Consider the following 9,923-nt stretch of genomic DNA (forward strand, 5'->3'; position numbering starts at 1 on the left):
ACCACACCTGTTGTGCCTTCAGTCCATCGGTTCAGTGGAGTCGCACAATGAACTGCAGCCAAGGGATGGGTCTGTCTGTGTGAGGACCTGGTCCTTTTTTTAAATCTGCCCAGTTTTCCATTTCCACCAGATGAAGAGGGCTGAAGCTCTGAGCCAGGATGCCACAGGTTGAAAAGAGTTTCCCACAATCTTCCAAGGCAGAAAAAACTGTCCTCAGAGCCCCCAGTGTGGCAGGCCTGAGACCTATTCTTGAAAGCCTGCTGGTGCCACGAAGCTCAGGCTCCAGGCACTAGGATCCACCCTTGCTAACCTAACATAGGAAAGGGTACCTGTGGTGGCTGAATAAAGAATGTGGCTTTGTAAGGGCTGGAGGTGGCTTAGCAGTTAAGAGCAGTTACTGTTTTTGTAGAAGACCCAAGTTTGGTTCCCAGCACCTATGTTAGGTTGCTCACAAACCACCTGTAACTTCCAGCTCCAGGGGACTCACTGCACTTGGGAGGCCGAGGCAGACGGATCTCAGAGTTCAAGACCAGCTTGGTCTACAGGTTGAGTTCCAGGATAGCCAGAGAAACCCTGTCTCAAATAACCAGAAAAAGAAAATTCTTTTTGTAAAAAGTGGAGTGTGATGCCTGCAGATTTGTCTCAGTGGCTAAGAGCATTTGGGCGCTTACAGTGGACTGGAATTGAATTCCCAACATCTAGATTAGGCAGCTCACAAGCACCTGTAATTCCAGTTCCAGGGGCTCTGATGCCCTCATCTGGCCTCCATGGGCACTGGAATGCATGCAGTATGCGTACAGCTGAGCAGGCACACCCAGGAGTTATTTTTAAAGTGGATTCCAATGCCGCTACCTTCCTTTTAATCCCTGCTTGGCTTGACAAGCTGTCTGTCAAAGAAGACACTGTAACCAAACGTGTAACCATATGCAATAAAGATAGACATCTTGGTTAGTGCAAAGCTTCAGAGCACAACCAAGAGTAATCAAAGGTATATTAGCTGCAGCAACTAAGAGGAGCACTGGAGTTATTCCCAAGGCAAGGACCACCCACCCACCCACGCCTGTCACACACCCCTCTCCTTACTCCCTCCCCTGAGAAACTGTAGGAATTTTACTCAAGGAGCCTGCAAACTTGATATACAGAAGTTCAGAGACAGAGCACATTTCTGAGAGTGCACAGTTTAAAGTCACAGTACTAGGAAAGACAGTGGTCAAGTTTCTGGGCATAATTAGCCTGAGATCATGGCCCATCTATGTATTCTAAGGTTAAGGTGGTGAGCAAGGGGTCAGGTGTGTGGCACATGCCTTTAATTCCAGCAGTCAGGAGGTAGAGGCAGACAGATCTCTGTGAGTTTAAGGCCAGCCTGGTCTACACAGAGAAAACATGTCTTGAAAAACAAGCAAACCCCTTACTCTTGCTTCTCACTTCTCTCTTGCCCCCTTGGGCTCTTCCCATACCCCTTCCCTTCCCCCTCTCTCCATGTGGTCGTGGCTGGCCTCTATTTCTCTCTCTCTCTCTCTCTCTCTCTCTCTCTCTCTCTCTCTCTCTCTCTCTCTCTTTCTCTCTCTCTCTGCCTTTCTCTGCCTCTACATTCTCCTTACTCCCCTCCCCATGCCCTGAATAAATTCTATTCTATACCAGAAAAAAAATAAAAAATAAAAGCAAACAAATGAAACAAGATGGACAAGCAGGAACACTTCTGAGAAGGTTTGGTTTTTCCACAGAGTTTACCATGAAAGGACCCCATGAGTGTGTGTTTATATAAGTGTTAGCCACTAAAGGTGCCTTCCTTGCATGGCTGCTCACTAAATTCAGCATGGTTCCTGGGGCTTCGTTACAAGAACTCAGAAAACTTGTACCTGGCCTTCCTTAGATGGCCCTCATCCTCTGAGACAGCTCTGGGTAAAAAAAACCCAGCATGCTGAGACCACATTCCAGCCTTCCAACTGTGTATTCTTCAGACCAACTCAAGTCCCAGGTCAGTAGTACCAGTGACCTCAGTTGACACTGTGTGGAAGAGTAAGCCAGCCCAAATCCGAACTCCCTGAATTCATGAGATTTAATACAATGTAGTAGGGTTTTTCCCCCCCACTCATCCACACATTTTGGGAAAGCTTGCAGCAATAGCAACTGTTAGTAACAATGTATCTTTCCTACTGGACCCTGTAAGCCACTGGTGGCAAAGGTCTTTAATCATCTCTGACAGCTACAAGGAGAACTACATTTAACTTACTAAGTGGAAGACTTATGATTGATTACTTTTTGCGCCCCCCCACCCCCCACCCACGCAAAAGCTCAGCGATCTAGACTACCATGGAGGTCGTCCTACTGAGTTGTCGAAAAGCTCTTAGGAAAAGTGAGGCTTGAGGATTCAAAGACAGCTCCTCTGTACTAAGCAATAGTGGTGCATTCGGCTCATGGTTCTGGAGGTGGGAAAGGCCAAGAACGGACAATAGGCAGCAGACTTCCTGCTGTATCACAGCCGCGGGGGAGAAAGCTAGAGAACGCTGAATTCACTTTCATAACAAACATACTCTGGGAACACAAACACATCAGCAATACAGGCTCCAGTCCTTCCTTTCAGGGAAAAGAACTGTCAAGGAGAGCCACCCTTCCAGGCCCACCCTCGTACACATCTTCTCTCTTTTGGCCATTCTCTTTCTTACAGGACTTGCTTTAAGTAGAGAAAGAGGTTAAGGGCTGGGGACATAGTTTGGTTGGTAGAGTGTTTAGTGTTTGCCTAGCACTCATGAAGCTCTGGTTTGATTCCCCAGCAACTGCATAAAACAGGTGAAGCAGCATATGCCTTCATCCTGGTCCTCAGAGGAGATGGGCTGGACGGTGGTGGCACAAATAATCCCAGCCCTTGGGAGACAGAGGCAGGTAGATCTCTGTGTTCTAGGCAAACCTGGTCTACAGAGTGAGTTCCAGGACAGTCAGGCCTATGCAGAGAAAACATGTCTCAAATAAATAAATAAATAAATAAATAAATAAATAAATAAATAAATTAATTGAAAAATAAATAAATAATTAAAAAAAAAAAAGCCAGGTGTGATGGCACATGGTTTTAACACCAGCACTCAGAAGGAAGAGGCAGGAAGAAGATCTCTGGGTTTGAAGCTAGCCTAGTCTGCTTAGTGAGTTCCAGGATAGCCAGGGCTATGTAAGGAAATCCAGGCTTACAAACAAACAAACAAACAAGCTAGGCAGTGATGGTGTTTGCCTTTAATCCTAGCACTCAGGAGGCAGAAGCAGGTGGATCACGATGAGTTTGAGGCCAGCCTGGTCTACATAGCTAGTTCCAGGACAGCCAGGGCTACACAAACAAACCCTGTCTTGGGCTGGAGAGATGGCTCAGCAGTTAAGTGCACTGACTGCTCTTCCAGAAGTCCTGAGTTCAAATCCCAGCAACCACATGGTGGCTCACGACCATCGGGAATGAGATCTGATGCCCTCTTCTGAGGTGTCTGAAGACAGCTACAGTGTACTCACATATAATAAAGAAATCTTTAAAAAACAAAAACAGGGGGGAGGGTATAGGGGACTTTTGGGATAGCATTGGCAATGTAAATGAAGAAAATACCTAATTAAAAAAAAACAAAAACAACAACAACAACACCAACAACAAAAACAAAACAAAAAGAAACCCGCAGTTTTTATATGTGCTACTGGAGACTGGATCTAGGGCCACACATATGCTGGATCCCGTCAAGATTTTGTGTTAACTTGACACAAGCAAGAGTCATCTTGGAAGATGACCATCAATTGATAAAACACTTACCATCCTAAGTCTGTGGGCAATTCTTGATTATGGATTGTTTGGGGAGGGTCCAGATCCCCGTGGGTGGTAGTGCTACGCCTGGGCAGACGGTTCTGAGGTCTATAGGATTGTATGAATCAGAAGATCAGGGAGTTTGCTGTGAAACTCTGTCTCTCCTGATGTCAGAAGCTACACCCAGAAAGTCTCACCAACATGGATGCCCAAACATGAACTGAAGAAGGAGGACATGGATGGACATGCCGGAGTGGATGGGGGCAAGCCCAGGAAACCAGTCATATACAAAGAACAATAGACAGCTGAAGAAAGCTGGGAATGGGAGAAGTGGGCTATCTCAGGGAAGAGCACACTAACTGGTTGTCTAGTGTCCCGTGATCATCCCTGAGAACATACAAGTAACACTCTAGGGACTAAGTTATATTTAGAATATATCTTTATCTATATACATATGCATGCAATAACAATTATTGTAACAAGAGGCCATGTACTTAAAGGAGAGTTGGGAAGGGCATATGGGAGGATTTGGAAGGAGGAAAGGGGACGAGAACTGTAATTATATTGTAATCTCAAAAATAAAAACAAAAAGGGGGAAATGGGTTAAAGAATTCTATACCGAGAAATGATCTGTAGTGTTTGATTGATTAGCTGGAGCTAAAGAATCAGCTAGGATTATTAACAAGAGACCAGAACCACTCCAGCGAAGCCTTGGCTTTATGGGGACAAAAACTGATGCTGGTTAGCTGGGGTGAGAAGTTAGCAGTGATTAAGAGAACAGCATCATTAAAGTGAAATCTGAGGGTATTTCCTTAGGGTCAGCACACAGAAGCTGTGGTCCAGAGTGGGTAGTGCTACATCCTATGCTGTGGCTGAACTTGGTATTGTGTAAGACTCACTCAGGCGGTGCTGGTGAAGGCATGAAGGGATCACGGAAAGCGTGGCACTGTGTGGTGGGCCTTGAGGTCCTGAAGAGAAACCAGGAGAGGCCAATGGTAAAGGTGAACCTCAACAGCCATGGACCTCAGCATATTGGAGATAGCAGTACGATGGGATGACTTCCATGGACAGTGGCAGCCGTAGAGTGGAACTAGCCTGAGCCTTTGAGGTATGTGAGCTGTGGAGGGAGGACAGGGTTGAGGAAGCAGAGCTGCCCCAGGCCCTTTGGAGCACAGAGGATATGAATGGCTCCCAAACACCAAGCACAGAGCTTTTTATACTGTAGGACTGTAGGACTCTGATTTTGCTTTGGCCTAATTGTGACTGTGCCCTTGTCTTAGTTAGGGCTTTACTGCTGTGAGCAGACACCATGACCAAAGCAACTCTTATAAGGACAACATTTAGTTGGGGCTGGCTTACAGGTTCAGAGGTTCAGTTCATTATCATGGCGGGAGCATGGCAGTGTCCAGGCAGGCATGGTGCAGGAGATACTGAGAGTTCTACATCTTCATCTGAAGGCTGCTAGCATAAGACTGGCTTCCAGACAGCTAGGATGAGGGTCTTGAAGCCCACACCCACAGTGACACATCTACTCCAACAAGGCCATACCTACTCCAACAGAGCCACACCTACTTCAACAGGGCCACACCTTCTAATAGTGCCACTCCCTGGGCCGAGCATATACAAACTATAACAGCCCTGGTTCTTCTTCTTGAAGAAAGCCTTCAATGTATCCTTTATTTTACAGGGGCCCACAGTTGAGAGACCTTAGACTTTTAAAAAGACTTTCAAAATGACACTTTTTAAAACTTGGATTTTTTTTTACATGCATTGGTGGTTTTACTCGTATGTATGTCTGTGTGAGGGTGTTGGTTGCATCCCTTGGTACTGGAGTTGCAGACAGATGTGAACTGCCATGTGGGTGCTGGGAATTGAACTGAGGTCCTGTGAGATAGCAGCCAGTGCTCTTAACCTCTGAGCCAACTCTCCAGCCCTCGACACTTGGACTTCTTAAAGTGTTGAAAATGTAAGACTATGGGACTTTTAAAGTTGTTTATGTTTTATATTGTGATGTTAATATGATACTATGGAGAGAGACAAAACAGGAAGGGATATGGATTGATAGTAATGTGTTGGTATACGAGACTAACAAGAGGTCAGTCATCCTGGTTAGATTTTTGTGTCAACACAACACAAAACGGTGTCATCCTCCATTGAGAAAGGTGCCTTCATCCATTAGCTTGATTGTCAGTAAGTCAGTAGTTTTAAAAAATGTATCATTTTATGCATGTACATGTTTTACTTCCATATATGTATATGCATACATGCGCACATATATGTGTATATATGCACATATATATGCACATATATGATATGCATACACACACACACACATACATGTGTGTCTGTGCTTGAGAGCACATGAGCATCACAAATGAATGCAATGCCTTCCAGAACAGGCTGTCATATCCTAGCTACCATGTGGGCACTGGATATCAAACCGGGATGCTCCAGAATAGCAGCCAATACTCTTAACCACCCTGGGCATTTTATTAATGATTGATGTAGAAAGATCCACTTCACTGTGGACAGTGCTACCTCTGGGAAGGTGGTCAATGGGTGGGCACTTCTAAACCTCCCTGTGGACAGTACACACTTCCCTCCAGTATTCCTAACTTGACACCTTCTAAATCTATACTTTATCTTTGTTGCCCTGTTACCTTCTGGGCAAGCCCCCCACAGAGTTCTTAAATCTGATCCCTCTGCCTGGAGTCCATTCTTTTCCCCCCACACTCCCCACACCACGCCCCCTTTGTCTCCTTGCCCAGTCATTGGCTGTACGGCAGTTCTTTATTACCAATAGAAGCTAGCTGTGGGCAGGGACCCTCAGGTCTGGAAGGGCCTTTGGGAGCTAAATTAAGACAAAGCATTAGAACCAATTCCCAACACTGGGTTGTATAAGAACGCAGGCTGAGCAAGCCACGAGGAACAAGCCAGTAAAAAGGCTTCCTCCATGGCTTCTGCTCCAGTTCCTGTCTCCAGGCTCTTGCCTCGAGTCCCTGCCCTCAGGAATGAACTGTTTCCTGGAAGCTCCTGAAATCAACCCTTTCCTTCTCAAGTTGCTTCTGGTCATGTTTATCACAGGAATAGAAATCTAGTAGGACAAGCTTTTACTTACAGCTTGGCCTTCTTTTTATTGCAGTTGTGTGTTCATGTGTGTGCACATGAATGTAGGGGTCAGTGGAAAAACTCAGGTGGACTCACCTCTTTCTTTTTCCTTTGAGACATTGTTTCCCATTGGCCAGGAACTTGCTAAGTAGGCTAGGCTCTCCAACGCCTTCTCTAGTTTATTTTGAAACAGGTTCTTTTTTATTTGACCAGACTGGCCTTGATTTCATGATCCTCATGCCTCGGATTCCTGGGATCTGAGTAGTTGGGATTTCAAGTCAGTGGGTGCCTAAAGACCCAGCATAAAAATCCTTTCTGTTCCCATACAGATGGGACATTTTCCTGGGTTGCAGTGTGCAGAGGTGGCATTGCACCACAGTTGGAACAGGGACTCTAAAGGAAGTTCCAAGCTCAAACCTTAGCTTGGACACTTACCAGTGATGCAATGGAGTGATCTTCCTTTGAACCTCAGGTTTCTGCCTGACAAGATGCCTTTTCCCTTGACAGGCCAAACCTATGACCTTCTTCCCCTGGCCAGGAAATGTCATGAATGCTTTGATGGACTGCACCATGAGTGCTTTGCTGCACTCTGGATGCTCCTCTCTTAACAAACGGTGCAAAGCTCCCATGAGCAGCTTCGAGCCCAGGGGATATGCCTATCAGTCACCATCTTTGTGGCTAGGACCTAGGGCTCTGCATTCCTGATCAGCTCTGCTGCCCTGATTGCTGAGCACATGGAGTTCCCTGCCTGGAGTGGCCATGTGGCCATCACACTAGGCGCAGAACACTGGAGCCAGAGGTGGGGGGTGTCATCGTTACTCATGTTGCAAAGTCAGCCTTGAACCTGACTTCCCTACTGGATTCAGTGGCCTGTCTTGTATCCCTACTGTACTGTCTAATGGCAACACACACACACACACACACACACACACACACACACACACACACTACCACCACCATCACCACCTATGGCCCGGCACACAGACTGAAAGTGAAGCTATTGAAGTGAGGGCTAAGCAAACATGTGACCTTTGTTATGAAGGCAGCAGGTGGCTTCTCTCTGGGAGAGTCAGCAGGCACTGGTGACTCTGATCCTTGGAGGATCCGAGTTTGTTTTAAAAGCTCCAATTACATAAAACCTGTCTTTGTCTGCCTCTGTGTGCCATGGCTCATCTGGAGGAAGCCCCCACACAGTCAGGAAACAGAAGGCAATGCTGTTCCAATGGGGAATGATGCCATCCAGGGCCATGCGGGTACCACCCATGAGCTGAATTTAGAAACGTGCAAAAAATCCTACTCAAGAAATCTTGAAGAATGCTTCAATAGGTAAAGATTATATTAGTTAAATAAGTGTCATAAAAATATTACATAAATACAATCAAAATACATTATGTGCATGTACAAAAATGTCACAATGAAATCCATTGTATGTAATTTGTATATGCTAATATACATTCTGAAAATTACATAAAATACATTCAGAAACACAATAATAACTAGTTTAAAATTCTGTGCCTGTTAACATGTCACAAAAATATACCAACGTACTTAAAGTTATTCCTTTAAATTTTATTTACCTTGTTTTTTAGAGACAGTGTCTCACTAAGAAGCTCTGGCTGACCTAGAACTCACTCTGTAGGCTAGGCTAGACCAGGCTGGCTCTGAACTCACAGAGATCCACCTGCCTCTGCCTCCTGCATGCTGGGATTAAAAACATACACCACCACACCCAGCTGGCTACTTTAAATTTTAATCCCAAAGTCATTTTGATTACATTCTCATTTTTCACTCATATTAACACTCGTTTGCACTGTTAGATTCTAGTAATTCTTTATTTAAATCTCTAAAGAAGGCCAACTTCTTCCCAGTTCCTGCCATTTTTTTTTTTTTTGAGCTATATCAAAATCAAACTGTGGAAGTCTCAGTTTCCATCGACCTAGCAATCAATTGTTCACTTGGAAGGATGCAGCTGACCGCTGCGTGAGGTTCTGGAACCAGAGCATCCTACCAAAAGCGGACAAAGCCACAATACTGTGTGACTGTGTGAGGGATAATGTTTCCCATTCCGTTAAAAGAAAAACAAACAAACCAGATAGTTGAGCCTGAAGGTTTTTTCAACCTTAAGTTTGCCATGATTGGACAGCATCTCCCAGAATTTTTTGTTTGTTTTAAGCTTTAAGAGTATAATTCAAACAGAAGCAGAGGAGTTCCACTAAGGCACAGTGCAGCTTGCCTTTCGATGGCTTCCACAGTATTGGCTCCAATATTTCTCTCACACTTTGAGAAATTTTATGAGTACCAAGAACACGAAGTGCAGCAACGGCTCACAAGGCAGCTTCGTGTGGCATGGCTGTGCCTCATGCACCCACCCACCTCCCCGTCTTCAAAACTTAGACGGTTCAGACACAAAGACAAAAACAATAGTCCTGTTGTTCTTGCTCCGGGCCCTTTTGTTGCCCTGGCTCTGTGGGTTCAGATAGAAGAAACCGCAGGACCCTGCTTTCTGCTCCAAGCCGCAGGCTGTGCCTTTGTTCTTCTGGAAGGGTTTACTGACTTCCGAATGAAAACAAATGTTTTAGTGGAATGTGGTGTGGAGCAAAAAGAATAAACGGTGATACATGTTTACATGTGAGAATACTCACATTCTATAACAATTTGCCAAAGTGTGTGGGGTGTATTCTTGGACTCACAACACTCGAATTGGGCCAGTGACTCCGGGTGTGTCTGGCTCAGGAGGACGCTACTGTTATTTGTCGACTCTTTGCTTTCCCTGACTGAGGTGTCTGGATGGTCCCCGAGGTTCCGGGTTAATGACCATCAAGTGAGCGCACCAGGCACTTCATGCTGCATGTACGTCTGTGCCACTACATTGCACACGTGTAAATCCGTTTACTACTCAAGCAAACCCAAGTGGTAGCATGAGAAATCCGAGTCCAGCTCTGAGATGCTGTGGCTTGCCAGGCTGGGCAGTGGCTTCGTGCTGGTCCCGCTGGGTAGAAAGGCAGTTGGCTCTTGTGCTGACGCTGCTGGCTCTGCACACAGG

The sequence above is a fragment of the Mus musculus genome, chromosome 10, assembly GCF_000001635.26.
Source record: "Mus musculus strain C57BL/6J chromosome 10, GRCm38.p6 C57BL/6J".
NCBI classification, from domain to species: Eukaryota; Metazoa; Chordata; class Mammalia; order Rodentia; family Muridae; genus Mus; species Mus musculus.